Genomic DNA, 16,925 nt, shown 5'->3' on the forward strand with positions numbered 1-16,925 from the left:
CAGGCCCATCAACACTTGTATTTAAAATCAGTCTTTATTTTGTCAGTGTTATTACTATGCATGTTTTATGCAGTCCAGACTCCCTGCCAGTGTTTTTAAGGCCTCATAGTTCTGTTGTTTTTTTTTTTTTTTCCCTCCATACTCCACATAGTTCTATTTAATAAAATCCTGAGGACACATCTATTGCATTTTATTATTATTATTTTTTTTATTTTGGCAGAGTAATTGTGACAATTTTATTTAGATGATCCTACTAAACGTTAGTAAATGCCTATTTTGCATGATGATTGCTCAAAGCTTTAACGTATATTTTGGTCCTTGACCTCAACACCCTTCCCCCGTCCCTCTCTTCCAGCTGAGGCCCAGGTAACTGGTGTTTGAAACCAGCTGACAAGCTTTGTGCTGCTTAAACTATTGGTTAGTTGTGTCCCTACACGAAATGGATGCATTTTGTTTTTCGTTACTTTTGAGGACATTTTGTGACTTATTTACATTTGTTAACGTTTTTTTGTTGAATTGTTTTTTTTTGTGCGTCCAAAAATAATTGGAGGCTGCCGGAGCTATTCAGTTGCTCCTCCGTTCGGGCTTGTGGTCCCAGATTTCTTCTCGCACTCTCCTGAGGTGGCGAGCGGAAATGTGCGATAAGTCAGCCATTTGGGTGTCCAAACTGCTGTCTAGGCAACGTGCCCAATGGTATTAATGGGTTTAGTGGCTAAACCCGGCGCAGTTGGGCGTGACAAGTAACAGGCGAATAGCTCAGTCGGGCGCCCTTTCCTTTTGGACGCTGACAAAACCATTGAATCTCCTCCAATGATTAAAATGAAACATCAAATAAATGAATGTACTTTAATGAAACCTCAATGAATTGTGTGGAATATTATCTACAGGTTGCGTGTTCTGCATCGACCGTCTCACCTTTTATGAGAGTGGTAGTAGCAACACTGCAGCGCAGAGCTATATAGCGCTGGTCTTATAGGTTATATTTAGCATTCAATAGCTCACACCAGGTACGCAGACGGAGGCATAAGATCTATATATGGGCTATGTATTCATGGGCAGTGCATACGTCTAGTGTTCATTCTAGCACCCTGCACCTGTCACAAGCCATGCAGTTCCTCTTTCCTAATAAAATACAAATTGGTACCTAGAAACTGGCGCTACAAATCCACTAATAAGTATTTGAAGAAATAAAAGGTTTTTACAATTGTCCCAATGTTCCTAATGAAATGATGTTCTTCCGATTAGTCTTCCTGAGTTTCTTTCTTGTCCCAGTATTATCCGGGTGTAAATATAAAAAAAGGAGAGAAAAAATAACAATGTGTCGTACCTTCCTTTTATTAAAATTCAGATACAGTAGTCTGAGACCCAACGCATCATACTCACTAGAGATATAGGTGAGAAAAACACTTAAAGGCCTCTTTATCCTAACTGTATGGAAATAACACCTTTCAAGGCTCCAACCCTTGTGCTCCCTCACCACAAGTGGATCAAAAGTGTAAGGGGTGTAACCCACTCACTCTAACACGTGTGGTTATAAACTTCAAAAGGTTTCCAGATGAGCATACCATACTCACTTCTGATACCAGTAGATCTTCTCTATGAAGGTATCTTTCATATCACAAGTGGTCTTGGAATCCTCAGCAAATGGTTTAGAGATGTATAAATAATTTATTCCATATATTTAAGAAGTCAGTTGTAAAATCAGTCAAAAGACCATATAGGATATACTATAGGCAACCATACAGATGTTAGCCAACCTTGGTGTGGGACTCTTACCTCCTATGGATTGTTTTTATTGGACTATTTGGAATACATAAGGTATACCTGTAAACCTCTGCCTCCTTTTTTCCAGAGAAAGGTACCAGGGTTGGCTAACATCTCATGTTTTCCCATGAGCCACATAGAGGTAAGGGTAAACTCAGAGTGTCTGCACTACCATAAATGTCCGACATCGCATCATGTTGAATTGAATCGACCCCAAAGTTTGTTTATGATGGATAAATTCTACTGCTGCTGGTTACCGCTGTGTAGGCCAGTTAGTTCTTTATGGATGAATGTATTTCATCTCACTTTAATACTTGTCATTTTTATTGAAGAAACATGCAGAGCTATACCCTTACTTTAGAGCTGGACAAACTTGGCTTAATGTGCTCTATGCATTATCCCCTACTGATGTGCTCCTGTTTCAGCTTCAGTTTTCATGATGTTTAAAGTCACCCACAGGTTTGTTGGGTTGAAATATCCAAGGAAAACTAGAGGTATCAGACAGCAGGTGGTGGCTATGTGAACATCATTTCTGAATAAATGAGCAATGTCCCTACTGTTAGATCTTTGTGCCATGTGGATTTACATATCCTGCAGTGAATATTTAAGAACATGAGTAACGCATTCACTCCACGGTTTTATAACTTTTATTAATCTCAACGGATTATTCATTTTTTTCCAGATACAGCAGTGAATCCGCTTTGATGTATAGGTTTGCCCTATGAGCCTGCACAACGGCCAGGAAAGTCATGTCTTCCCCATACATAAATAATCTAATCAGTCATATTTATTGTAATGCACAGTTTTCTCTACATTTTTCTGGAAGTTTTCCATCTAATTAAACGAGGAGCTTTCCGTTAAAGTGCACACGGCAGGTTCATTTAAATGATATGGAAAAAATTGAGTGTAGCGATTCTTCCAGCTGTTATAATGGTCAATGAATTGTATATGTATGAATGCTGTTTTTAGGTTTGTCACATTGGTGTGACAGCCTCATCTAACTACTCTGGTGTTAAAAGACCTTGCATGCTATGCAATAATCGTCCACTCATCCTATTTTCAGCTTCTCGGTCCGATAATCTCAGTGTGTACACAGCAACAAGGGGCGATTGTGCTTCCAGAAACAGTAGGATCAGATGATTGCAACATTTCCTCAAAACTAACAGCCAATATTGTGCACATTTTGTCATTTATATGAATTTCCAATAATCTGTCCAACAATTTAGCTGAGTTACCGGTAATTTAAAAAAATATCCCCCTTTGTTTTGTTCCCCAGTGTTATCTGTACTAAGATCATAACAATATTTTATTTTGTACCCCAAAGGTGGGAATACCTGATTCCTATAGTATTTGTTTGTGCCAAAATCAAATTTGTTTGAAATATCTTTTGTCGGGTACTTTTTTTTTAATGGCATGCAATTTGTTTTTTAAAAAACCATATATTAATATACATATTAAAATCTGATCAAAAAGACAAGCTTGCAGTTTTAAAAGTAGCTTTGTTTAATTTTCTGCTTCACTTTACCTCAGGAATGTTGCTCTTAGGAGTACAGCATTATTCATCCAGCAAATTGGGGCTGCGCTTGTCTTGGTAATGCTTTTCCATGTTACAAATGTGCGGATGAAAAAGCTCACAGAGTTCGTTGCTCACCGCACCCATGTTTTCAGGAAAACGGTCTCAAGGGGGAGATTTCAATTCTTATGTGGGAATCTGGCTCCTGGGCAAAGTGTCAGTGAGCTATTCAATAACTATTATCCGCGGGAATGTCTGTGGCGAGCCACATTAAGCTGCTAGTCCCGGGCGCGATGCAGCTATCTGATCACCCCTAGCCCTGAAGCCCTAATTAACATGGTTTTCTGATTGCACCTCAGGAGTGCAGATAAATTGATTTGCCACTTAAGTGAGAGTCCAAGAAATGAACCTTAAATGACATATTGCCCTCCCTCCCCCCCATTGCTTTGTAAGGTCACTCACTGTTTCAGAATAGTTGTTGGCCTTGTGATTTGCCAAAAAGTTTGTTCAGACACTTTTGAAACTCTCTCCTTCAAATCTCTTACTAATTCTCTGATCAGAGGGCCTACAAAAATACCTTCTTTCATCTTGGCATCACTGATCCAGGAGACTTATTTCTCAAGTTTTCGTTTTATCCATCGCTTCAACAAAGTATAAAGAAGTCCAAGCTTGCTGGGAGATTCAATTGTTTTCGCCGGCAACTGGTTGTGCCGGGTGCCCAATGGAGCAATTCAACTGAGGAGGCTAGCAGAAATGTGCGATAAGCCCGCTCTAACCTGGACTTTAGGCAGGTATGGCCGTTTAACGCGATTAAACCCGGTCTAATTGGTCACGAAGGGCACAATGATAAATTGGCGCCCAAAACAATGGAATTGCAATATTGGGCGCCCATTAATTACAGAGATGTAAAAAAAACAAATCACCCCCTTGATGTACAGGAGGAGGAACATTTACTTTAGTTGAACTGTTCACAACACTTTTCTTGCCTGGTACAACTGAAGTACGTTTGGGCTAATCTGAGCGTAGTGGTTGTGCTTGTCCCTACTGTCCCACTCGCATGAAAACAACAGTACTTTGTATAACTTACTGTAGCTGCAACCCCAGCAAAAATTCAATGACCTTGGGATCTCCAAAGATATTCCACTTCTATTTCTGATACAGGACCTTTTTCTAAAAGCATCTTAATGTTGTCGTATGACCTGACTCGAATTTGTACTCCCGTTTTGAAGAAGGGCCGCTTTTACGCTTACTTTTGAGGAGTCAACGAACAAGCGCCACTTGCCTACATTGTGTTTGTGACTGAGCCCCATGACTGCATTATCTTACCATGCCAGCATAATAAATTTTGTGAATTCTGCTTACTATTTTAAATATATATTTCCGGACTGGAACGATAATGGGATTTTGGTACCTACCGGTAAATCCTTTTCTCTGATTCCACAGTGGACACTGGAGGTGCTTACGCTGGGGTATAGAGGCGTGGATAACTGGAGCTGGCACTTTAAATAATTTAGAAGTGTGAAGCTCCTCCCCCTCTATGCCCCACCAGCCCTCAGTTTAGAAAATGAAGACCGAGAGGAGATGGAGAACAAGCGGAGTAAACAAAACAAAAAAGGAGAGAAGAACACACATGACAGAAGCATCCAACATACGGAACGAGCAGAACAGGCAGGCTAAGAGCGCCGAGGTGGGCGTCCAGTGTCCCCTGTGGAATCAGAGAAAAGGATTTACCGGTAGGTACCAAAATCCCATTTCTTCTTTCATCCAGTAAGGTACACTGGAGGTGCTTACGCTGGGGACGTCCCAAAGTTTTCCCCACGGGGGGAGCGCTCTGTGGCACCTGCAGAACAAGGCGGCCAAAACGGGATGCCGAAGTAGCAAACGTATCAAATTCGTAAAACCTGACAAATGTGTGAACTGAAGACCAAGTAGCCGCACGGCACAATTGTGAGGTGGAAGCTCCTCTACCAGCCGCCCATGACGCACCCACAGAACGTGTGGAATGAGTCGAAATGGACGAAGGAGGCCGACGGTCAGCACTATCATAAGCCTGATGAATAGTCAGCTGGATCCAACGTGCCAAAGTCTGCTTAGACGCCGGCCAACCCCTCCGAACAACATCATAGAGGACAAAAAGCGACTCAGACTTAGAGGGACGCTGTCCTGGCAGCATAGATGCGGAGAGCCCTAACCACATCCAAGGTAGAAGATCCACCAGAGTCCTCCAGTAACGATGGTACCACAATAGGCTGATTGATATGGAAAGCCGACACCTTGGGAAGGAAGGTGGCTACCGTCCAGAGTTCCGCCCTATCAGCATGAAACACAAGGTAAGGTGGCTTACAGGACAGAGCACCCAATTCCGAAACTCTACGAGCCGAAGCGAGAGCCAGGAGGAGGTACTTAAGATCGACCTCCTCCAAAGGTTCAAACATGGGCGACTGAAGAAACAGAAGCACTAAGTTTAGGTCCCAGGGAGCTATCGGAGGTACAGAAGGAGGCTGCACGCGCAAGACCCCTTGAAGAAACGTCTGCACCTCAGGAATGAGGGCCAATTTTCTTTGAAAGAAAATGGAGAGGGCAGAAACCTGCACCTTTAAAGTTCCCAGCCAAAGGCCAGAATCCAGACCCGTCTGAAGGAAAAGCAGAAACCGGGACAACCGAAAAGTTCTAGACGGAAGACCCCGACTGGAACACCATGAGAGATAAGCACGCCAGATGCGATGATAATGCGCAGCCGAAACAGGCTTCCTGGCGCGTAGCATGGTGAGAATAACCACGTCTGGGATGCCCCTGCGTTTTAGGATATCGGTTTCAAGAGCCACCCCGTTAAACGCAGTTGCGCTAAGTTGGGGTGTATGAATGGACCCTGGTGCAGAAGATCCGGGCATAGAGGAAGGGGCCACGGATCGTCTGACAATAGGGACCGAAGGTCCGAGAACCAACTTCTCCGAGGCCAGTTCGGAGCTACGAGAATTAGAGAGGCCGATTCTTGTTTTATCCTTTTAGAAGACGAGGAAGAAGCGGAATTGGAGGAAAAAGGTAAACGAAGTCGTAGATCCACGGACTTGTCAGGGCATCTACTGCTTCCGCCTGCGGATCCCGAGTTCTTGAGACGTATACTGGGAGCTGACTATTTAATCGCGACGCCATGAGGTCCACCTGAGGACATCCCCATCGGCGTATCAGCGCGTTGAACACCTCTGGATGAAGCTTCCATTCCCCGGGATGCATATCCTGTCGACTTAGGTAATCTGCTTCCCAGTTGTCTACACCCGGGATGAATACCGCCGACAGGATTACTGACTGTTTTTCGGCCCACCGAAGGATCTGAGTTACTTCCCGCATAGCCTCCTTGGCGGTTGATGTAAGCGACGGCCGTCATGTTGTCGGACTGAACTCTTACCGGACGAGCCTTTAGAAAGTCTGTTGCCTCTATCAGAGTATTGTAAATTGCTCTGAGTTCCAACACATTTGTGGGCCACTTCTGTTCTAGAGGGGACCGTCGACCCTGAAAGTGATAATCAAGGACTACTGCTCCCCATCCTCGAAAGCTGGCATCCGTTGTTACGATGATCCAGTCCCACACTCCGAATCTTCTGCCCGCTAACAGATTGTTGGATTGTGTCCACCAAAGAAGGGCCACTCTGGTAACCGAGCTCAGACGGATCTATTGATGAAGAAGCAGATGAGATCCTGACCCCTGTGCTAGCAAGTCCAGCTGAAACACCCTGGAGTGGAACCGGCCGAACTGTAGTGCCTCGAAAGCTGCTACCATCTTCCCCAAGAGACGCAGACAAAGAAGCAGGGACACCTTCCTTGTTCTGAGGACCAGCTGAACTAACAACCGGATATCCCGGGCCATGTCTATTAGAAGAAAAATCCTTTGTGATGCCGTATCCAAGATCATGCCCAGAAACAGAAGTTTCTGGGATGGATTGAGATTTGATTTCTTGAAGTTGATTATCCAACCGTGTTGGATTAGGGTCTGATATGTCAGTAAGGCCTGATTTGATAGAAGAGATACCGATGGAGCCTTGAGTAACAGGTCGTCCAAATAAGGGATTATGTTCACTCCTGATGACCGAAGGAGGGTGATCATGACTGACATGAGTTTGGTGAAGACGCAGGGAGCCGAGGATAACCCGAACTGCAATGCCCGGAACTGATAATGATCCTTCAATATGGCGAAACGCAGAAAAGCCAGGTGAGGTTCCCAAATAGGAACATGGAGATAGGCATCCTTGATATCCAGGGATAATAGGAACTCCCCTGGTTCCAAGCTTGCTATGACTGACTGCAGAGACTCCATTTTGAAGCGATAAATCTTCAGATACAGGTTCAAAGACTTGAGGTTTAAGATGGGCCTGACCGAGCCATCTGGTTTTGGTACTACAAACAGGTTCGAGTAAAGCCCCAAACCTCTCTGATGAACCGGAACTAGTACAGATGATACTACTAGAGACTGGTTAGCCTCCTGTAAAACCTTGGCCTTGCTTGCAGGCTTTGGCAGACTTGTAGTGAAGAACCGAGGTGGAGGAGGGACTTAGAAGTCTATTCGGTACCCCAGGGAAATTAGTCTGTGGATCCACGGTTCTGTAGAGGTCTGGTTCCAAACCTGTTGAAAGTTTTGCAGGCGGGCTCCCACTGCAGGAGGTCCCAGATGGGACGGAAGACAGTCATGCCACCTGCTGTTCCGCTGGTTAAGGCTCTGGTCTACGTGCAACAGGGTGTGGACGACCTCTACCTCTGCCACCTCTATGTTGCGTGGGAGCACCTCTGGCTCTACCACGAAAGGAATGTGGCGCACGAAAGGAATGAAACAAAGGTCCATTGTAAGATCTTCTGGGAGCTGGAGCAGCCGACGGGAGGAAGAAAGACTTGCCCCCCGTGGCCTGGGATATCAATTTGTCCAGTTCCGGGCCAAACAGCATATCGCCAGTGAATGGTAAACCCTCCACCGCACGCTTGGATTCTGCGTCCGCTTGCCAAGCGCGCAACCAGAGGGCTCTGCGGCCCGAAATAGCAGAAGCAGATATGCGAGCACTAATCTGACTGATATCTTTCGAAGCTTCTCCCAGGTAAACTGCAGACTCACGGATGTGTTCTGCTAGTAGATGTAACTCTCTGCTCTGGAGGTACCAGAGTCCAAACCGGAAATCAACTGGTCAGCCCAGCAGACCACTGCCTTGTTAACCCAAGCGGTAACAAGGGCGAGTCTAAGTTGAGCACCCACTGCAGTATAAATTGATTTTAGCGTTGTCTCCAACTTACGATCCGAAGGATCTTTTAGTACTGTAGCTCCCGGTACTGGGAGTGCTGTTTTCTTAGAGAAGACGGGAGGCTGACGCATCTACTGGAGGGGGTGTTTCCCACTTTTCCATCATGGATGATGGAAAAGGATAGCTAGACGGAAACCGGCGCGGAATTTGGAACCGTTTATCCGGTTGCTTCCAGGCCACTGAGAGCTGCTGTTGAAGTTGCTGTGAGAACGGAAAAACCGCAGAGCTCTTTGGTTGTTCATGAAATAATTCACACTCCTGGGATGCAGGTATTACATCCTCAGGTAAATTCAGAACTTTTCTGTCCGCCAAAGTTAGAGATTCCACCCTGGGAGAAGTGTACTCTAATTCTTGAGGGGAAGCATCCTGTAACGCTTCCTCCAATTCCCCTTCTTCTGTTTCCTCCGTAGCGAGGAATTCTTCGTCCGACTCTTCTGATTGGAGAACAGTCACCAGAGTACGCTTTTGTGTCGGTCTTTGGTAGGAGGTGGAGGGTGCAGGCACCACTGTACCCATAACCTGTACCAGGGTGTCTAGAGACTTGGTTAGCCCCGCCACCTAAGGAGGTTGAGACTTACGGGCCTCCGCTAACTCAGACGTTAAATCCGTCATTACTCCTACCATGTCAGCGGCCCATGGGGGAGCAGGTGTGGCCGTAATAGCCATAGGTGGATCTATTGCTATACAAGCATCACATAAAGTGGACCCAGCAGCATGCGGCTTGGATAGTTTGTTTTTACACTTAGAACAGACAAAGTTCTTTTGAGCCACTTTTGTTCTGTTTGACATGGATACACACAGTGACCCAGACACAGAGGAACAGAAGTGAAATTAGAAATAAAACAGAAGGCTGGTTTAGGACACAGAGGAAGAGGCACTCCCCACTCTTTCCCACAGATTAGATTCGCTGCCAAACACCCCAGTGTTACTCACAATCTCTTGCCAGGGATGTAGTCAGGAGAATTAGCCTTCTGTATATACTTATTTTATTTATTTATTTATTACCAGTTATTTATATACTGCATACGACCTGTAGTGAAGAGATGCAGTTTTGTTTAGTTTTTTTAAAAAACAGGTTAAACACGGCAGCCACGCTGTGCTCACAACCGCTGCTGCGTTATTTAGACAGGGAGCCCGCTCTGTTAAGCTCCACCCCCTTTCTTTATGCCCTAAGGGCCGGAAAATAGCTGCCCCCGCTGCAGGATCATCTCCCCCCTGTGCAAAGCCCCGCTGAGTAGGAGCCGCTAGCCGCGCTCATCAGCGGGGAGAGGGGAGAAGTGTAATTAATGAGCAGCACTATCGCGCACTCTAAAGCCAGTGCTGGCCGCAAAACAGGAGACGGGGGATGTGCATGTGATTTATACTCGCTGCGCTCCCTCTCCGGACGGCTCTTCTGAACAGCACTCGCATGAAGTTTCCTGTGGTGTGTGTGCTGTGTGCGGCATTAAGCTGTCAGATGCTTTTGGTTAAGCACTGCACACTCCTTCCTGTAACCCATGAAGTTAACAGGGTGCCAGTAACCCGGACTCCACCTTTAGAGAGGTGGCGAAGGGTACTTAAACATGTAAAATATGTTTTAAAATAAAAAATAAAAATAAAATTCATATGAAATAAAAAAAAAAAAAAAAATTGTGACTTGCTGGAGCACAGCAGGTTGTGACCTGCTCCAAGGGCATATTTTCTAAACTGAGAGCTGGTGGGGCATAGAGGGGCAGGAGCTTCACACTTCTAAATTATTTAAAGTGCCAGCTCCAGTTATCCACGCCTCTATACCCCAGCGTAAGCACCTCCAGTGTCCCTTAGTGGATGAAAGAGAAAAATCCTTACTGTGTACACTCAATATCTGATATTCACAAGATCGTTTAATCACTCACGTCTGTCGGTTGTGTGTAGTGAAATCTTTCAGGTGTGTACCTAGCATAACTTGGACTGTGGTTCCTGCTTGTCTTCGTTCTTGCATATGAAATAGTTATTCATCTGAAATGCTCTGTGCTTCTGCTAACATTTCGGAGATCTCATTGTATGACCTCAATTGGGCACACTTTAGACGGGAGCTTATTCTCTCAAACAATTCTTTTGCCCACAATGAATACCATAAACAGCCTTTTCCCCAGCAAAAATAACAAAAGAGAAATGTTCTTATAAATCTCCCATCATTCTATGCATTGACTTCTTTATAACTTTAAACTTAATGTTTTTGACCTGTTTGTACAAGTTTAGCATATGTGTATTTGTTGCGTTTTAAACTGACTTATACCAGTTTTTATTCTGCTCCTAATTTCATCTGGGAGACTGTGTACACAGCTGAATGGACAGTTGCATTGTGGATTAAGCCCAGAAGAAAATGTTTGTGTTGGAAACAAGTAGTTTATAGCGGCATTGTGTCCCGGGAATGCCTTGATTGGCCAGCTCAGCCATTTCTAGGGTGAACCTGGCCATCCATATTAGTCGTGCTCTCTCCTGAGATTACATAACACTAATGGTTGCCTCAGCATTGCCCCAATTAGTGGCCTGGGACTTTCACCTAATTAGTTCAAAGCACATATGGCTTTGTAGAAGCCTCCCTCTGCTTTTGTCTTTCCCTTTGAAGTAATTGTCTCCGTTTTCTTTTCAGCGAGTTTTAACTAGTTCATTCTAGGAAAATGCTTCTGCCGTGCCTGGAAATATCATCATCCGTGCAGAGGTTGGAGTCAGTTTTAGATAACAGACCCGGACAATAGGGGCAGTAAAGTGAGGTACAAGCATTTTGGTTCTAATGATAAGGGTTCATGTAGACATACTGGGAAAGTGTTCTTTTGGCATATTCTCCCATCACTGGCCCTGATATGTCAAATAAATGTTCACAGGTTGGACCCCTTTTAATAGAGGTTATGGAATTCTATATTTGGAGTTGTTTTGTTTTTGGTTTAGTGAGATTTATTTAAAAAAGTGTTGTAAACCTGTATGGTCTCACTTGTTATCTACACTGAAATGGAGCCAGCGATCAGAGTATTCATCATGACTTGCCATCTTCCCATAGGGGATCACTATATCTTCTCCGTAGTTGGATGAATTGTGTATTATTATTATTATTATTATTTTAGCACACTCTTTGCTCTCCGCTGGCTTAGATTCTTCTCTTGCCAAAAATAAATACACAATAGGTAACAACTGAGCGCTAGCTAAATTTCTTTCCTGTCAAGGTTGATGTTATTCAAGTTCATAGAAGTGGAGAGAGAAATCTTCAGTTCTTTTTCTCTCAATACATGAAAAAGAAGAAAAGATACAATAGAACAACACCGTCTTAAAAAAATTACTGGATTCTAGATGTATATCAAGCTGAACCCCTACCCGACGTTGTATCTACTGGTTAGGCAGACTGCAGGTGCAATATCAGGAGAGGGATATCAACCCACTTTGGAGCCTCTTTCAGTACTTCCTCCTCAATTTCTTGGGACACTGGCAATTGTTTCTCTGTTCTTGAATCGACTGAACCTTGCTGTGTAGTTTAGCGTTTTCATAAATACTTCAGACAACTCCTGTTCTTCCTCTGCACTCTTTCTGCTGTTTCCTATGCTCCAGTAACATGTGCACTTCAGAATTCAGTAGTGTCCCTGCACTTTCAAACTCTTTCGGGAACAGTAGTTGAGACGTGTCCTCCTCCGCATCACCTGCACCTTCTCTTCTCTTGCCGTCAGCTGCTTTGGCACCAGTCTATATGTGGACCTAACTAAGGGGGAGATTTATCAAAGCTTGGAGACATTCTCCACCACAGGCCCAGATTTATCAACTGGTCATATTCTTGTTATCACTCGTTACTAATCTTAAGTGGTGCTCCAACCAATCAGCTACTCGCTGTCATTTTTCAAACGCATGACAGTTACGCTGGGCACATACTAGGCCAAGTTGAGCTGTCAATCACTCCTCGGTCCCTTCAGCATGTGCACGGGTAATCAGCGGGTCGCCCGTAATATGTCTATGAACGACGTACTTCACAGACATATCCGCTTTACACACCCGGCGATGCACTACATATATATTGCCCGTTCCATTGACCGGGGCGATATATTTATCAGTGTGTACTGCACAATATAATAACTGTCGTAATTGTTCAATATAGCGGGTAGTGGATATGTATTCTCTCCCCTGCTCCCATTCTCTATCTAGCATTCACAGACCTACTGTATAGGTAAAAGTAGCAATAACTTGTCTGAACATGACTTCTTTATTGTATTTACATTTGCTATGCTGTGTTATCAGCCTCTTTGGATAAATGAAGAAGGCTGTAGTGTTCTTTAATGGGAATATTGATAGGAAGCCTATGGTGCGCAGAAAATTATAACAATCTGAGCTCTAGCTGTAGTCTCTCATATACCAATAAACTTGATACTTTTACATATGTAAGGTACAACTAATAAAATTCACACTTTAAAAGTCTTCTGTTGCATGTTTGGTTGTCCTTTTAACATAAACTGGGGAAGGGTTTCACTCCTAAAGACCAAGGGGGAGGAGCTTGGTTCCATCGCGAAGAATGGGTGGACAGACCTTATGGATCTGTTTCCTGTGGTGCAGCCTCTTTCTTTAATGTGAAGCTCCTGGCACTCTGCTCACGACCTGTACAGACACTACCTGGTTCAGCAGTCACTGATGCGGTCCCTGACCCAAGATGTGTCTTGGTGAGGTCCCAAAGATTTTCAATTTAATTGGGTTGTTTAAAGGGAGCACAGATATTTTCCCCATGCGTCAAGAAACTCGGTGCAGCAGTTGTTTTGGATGAGACTAATGTCTCCAGACATATTATGAGCATGAAACCCTATATTTCCATGGTTTTGGTTTGTCCTTCTATGTGATGTTAATAGTCTCAACTTCAAAAATACTGAAAATTGTTCTTGCTTATGTGCCCAAAATCATTCCACAATTCAAAGAGTGCGTACTTGTCAGACCTCACATAAAATGTTTATAGTTTGGCAAGCAGGAGAGTTGGCCCTGAAATTTTTTATTTTTTTTTTGGTGCAAGATTGAGCAGTGGGAACACCGAGGCTTATAACGAACCAGTTTTTCTGAAACCAGCTTGTATATCCTCTGCTAGGGATACACTGGAGCAGGTAGGGCACTACACTAGGGCAGCACAGACTGTGTAATGATTAGCATTACTGCCTCACAGCACTGAGGTCATGGGTTGGATTCCCACCACGGCCCTACCTTTTGTGGAGTTTGTATATTCTCCCTGTGCTTGCGTGGGCATCCTCTGGGTACTCCGGTTTCCTCCCACACGCCAAAAATATATTCTGGTAGGTTAATTGGCTCCCAACACAAAAAAATTTAACCCTAATGTGTGAGCATGTGATAGGGAACATAGACTGCAAGCTCCACTGGGGCAGGGACTGATGTGAATGGCCAACTATTCTCTGTAAAGCGCTGCGGAATATGTGTGCGCTATATAAATAACTGGTAATAAATAAATGTGCCATCATACCACCCCACGTGCCACTTCAGTGCTCCACCTCCTGAACCATGTGCCATCATAATGTCCCTTTATGCCCCTCACTGTTCTCCCCAGGCTGTTTTCTGCGGGCGCTTCGCCCGGCAGAAACGACCTACCGCCCGCCACTCCCCCCCGCCCCAATGCACCACATTCCCGGTCACTGTCATTGTTTGCTTGTTGCCACGGAAATGGATGCCAGATGTGACGCCGAGCTGCGCCGACGTCACGTTCTTCACATTGGAGGCTCCATGTCCGCCGGCAATAAGGACATGTTAGTGAAGGTTCCAGGTGACGGGACACGGCGCATTGAGGCGGGGGGAGGTGCTGGGCAGGGGGAGGTGCCGGGCAGGGGACACGGCATTGGGTCAGGGGAGAGTGCCGAGCAGGGGATGTGACATTGAGGTGGGGGGTAGTTGTCCATCACAGTGCAGGGGCGGTGTCAGGCTGGAGGGCAAACATCCCTCCTCCTGTATAAAAGTTCAGGCGGGAACAGTCACCTGAACTGATTAAAGAGAGCTTGCGAGTGGGGCCAGTATCTGTAGAGCTGTATAAAAAATATACTCTGTGTAGCCAACAAGTGGGGACAGTATCTGGGCCTCTAAGAAGAAGAGAATTAATATATAAATTGTTATTTCAAGTTTCAATCATATAAGGTCAGGATTTAAAACATTTTATTAATGCGATGGCCCCCACCCGGCTACTTCTTGATGCCACCTGGCTGGAAAAATTTTCTGGGGAGAACACTGCCCCTTTATTGCGCCTCCACCTGCACATGCGCAGTACAGGAAAATGACCGCCACGGCCATTTTCTCGGTGACCTGCGCATACTCTCTAGATTCTGGGCGCACTCCAGTGCCCAACGTCTATAACTCCGGCGCTGGCCGCGCACAGCTCAGTGCGCTGCCGGACAGAGAGGAGGGGGCCCGTGTCGGTGACTGCACACGGGTCCCCACCTCTAGAAATGCCCGTGCGAAGCACGTGCCCTTCAGCACCCATTCAGACAAAGCTTCGCAAATTTGTGTATTAGGGTGAGGGAGGAATTTTAGCAGAGAATAATGTTGACCCACCCCCCCAGAGTGGGACACATGCAGGGCTGCCATCAGCAATTGTGGGGCCCGGGACTGACAAAATAGGCAGGGCCCCTGGGCCCTCATCCCCCCACTACCACTAAAGGTGCATACACAGGCAGTGATTTTTTTGGACGACTTAACGATATCGTTATCGTTCATTCGTCAAAAAAATCAGTCAGTTTTTGACATAAAACGATGAACGATAACTACCAATGCGCGCTCCCATTTGTAGTTGGTAGTTAACGTTCATCGGCCGAACCTCCCGTCCAACCTGACAATATTGTCAGGTTGAACATGTATGGGGATGAGGGAGGGAGCCCGGCACTGAATGAAATCGTTCTTGATTTCGTTCAGTGTTTGTGCTCAGTGTCATTAACGACACTGAGCACACCCCTGCTGGGGACTCACGGGACGATTTAGTTCATGGAGCGAATCGTCCCGTGTGTATGCTCTATAAGTCTCATTTATCATGACTTACCTTATCGCCTTGAAGAATGCTCCTTTCTTCTGGCTTCTTCTCCTTCAGGTCTGGCTGTCGCAGCTCCTCGGACCTCTCCCTTCCAGTGGCGTGGTGTCATGAAGTCACGTGCTCTAACTCCAGAGGAAAAAAAAATATTGAACAAGAGCAGGGGCAAATGACAGATTTTCTGGGGGGGGGGGGGGGTTGTCCTAATATACTGTGTGTATGTATGTGTGTATATATGTGTATATATATATATATATATATATACATACATACATACATACACGCACATATATATGTATGTATACACATATATACACAATAGCATATTCACACTAACTCATACAGACACATAATTATATGCACTAGAACATACACACTAAAAAAATACAGACACATACATACACATGCTAAAACAATACATACTTCTAACCATACTTGCCTACCCTCCCGATTTGGTCGGGAGCCTCCCAAAAATCGGGTGCAGCTCCTGACCTCCCGGGAAGGCAGGCAATTCTCCCGGCTGCCGCCCAACCCTCCTATCCCCCCGCAATGACCCCTGCAACCCCCTGGGGGGGCTGGTGACGCAATTCGCGTCATTTTGGCCCTGTCCCCTGCTACATAATGCCTATTTTATCGGCATTGCATAGCGAGGGCGGGGCCAAACTGACACGATCGTGTGACCCCGCCCCCACCACGCTTTCAAGTGATGTCACCTGCCTGGCAACTCCCCCTTGTACCGGCCACGCCCCCCCCCTGTCCTGCCGATCTGGCTGCTCCCTCCCGGAAGGAGCAGCCAGAAAGTCAGCAGGTATGCTTCTAACTTACACTTCTGAAGCAACAGCAGCTTGGTAATAGGGGAGCGGGCATCTTGCATCGTTAGGCTCCACCCCCTCCGTGATGCGATTTGCGCCCGTGCGGGGGCGGGGCTTGTCACATTGGCTCCGCCCCCATTGCGATCAGCGTGAAGGGAATTATATCGGTCCATCAGAGGAGATGGGGAGCGGGTGCGGGCACACGAGTAGTGCAGGCTGGCAGTTTGTAGCAGCACCCCACCCCCTTTTAACTCCAGGGGGCAGTGCGAGCTATGTATGCATTGGTGGTAGAAGAGGGTAGGAGTCGGCGTGGGCCCCCTCCCGTTCTGCCAGTGTCCGGGCCCAGGACTCCAGTCCCGGCAGTCCCCCCCCCTGATGGCGGCCCTGGACACATGGTAGCAGCGGTGTGATCTGGGTGCAGTTATGACGGCAGCTGGGTCATGCAGAGGCCTCAGTCTCTCTAATACAGGCAGAGGGCTGCAAGCTATTATAAGCCAAATGCTATATGTTTTCAATGTGCAATCCTATGGGGGGAAAAAATGACGTATTTATAA

The 16,925-nt window shown here is 45.7% G+C and overlaps 1 protein-coding gene across 1 annotated transcript in view; it reads left to right on the forward strand.

Moving 5' to 3' along the window:
* USP12 (ubiquitin specific peptidase 12) overlaps positions 1-16,925 on the forward strand; it is a 118,761-nt gene that overhangs the window by 19,483 nt on the left and 82,353 nt on the right. The window lies entirely within an intron of this gene.

The sequence above is a fragment of the Taudactylus pleione genome, unplaced genomic scaffold (genome assembly GCF_031769625.1).
Source record: "Taudactylus pleione unplaced genomic scaffold, aTauple2 ptg000043l, whole genome shotgun sequence".
NCBI lineage: Eukaryota > Metazoa > Chordata > Amphibia > Anura > Myobatrachidae > Taudactylus > Taudactylus pleione.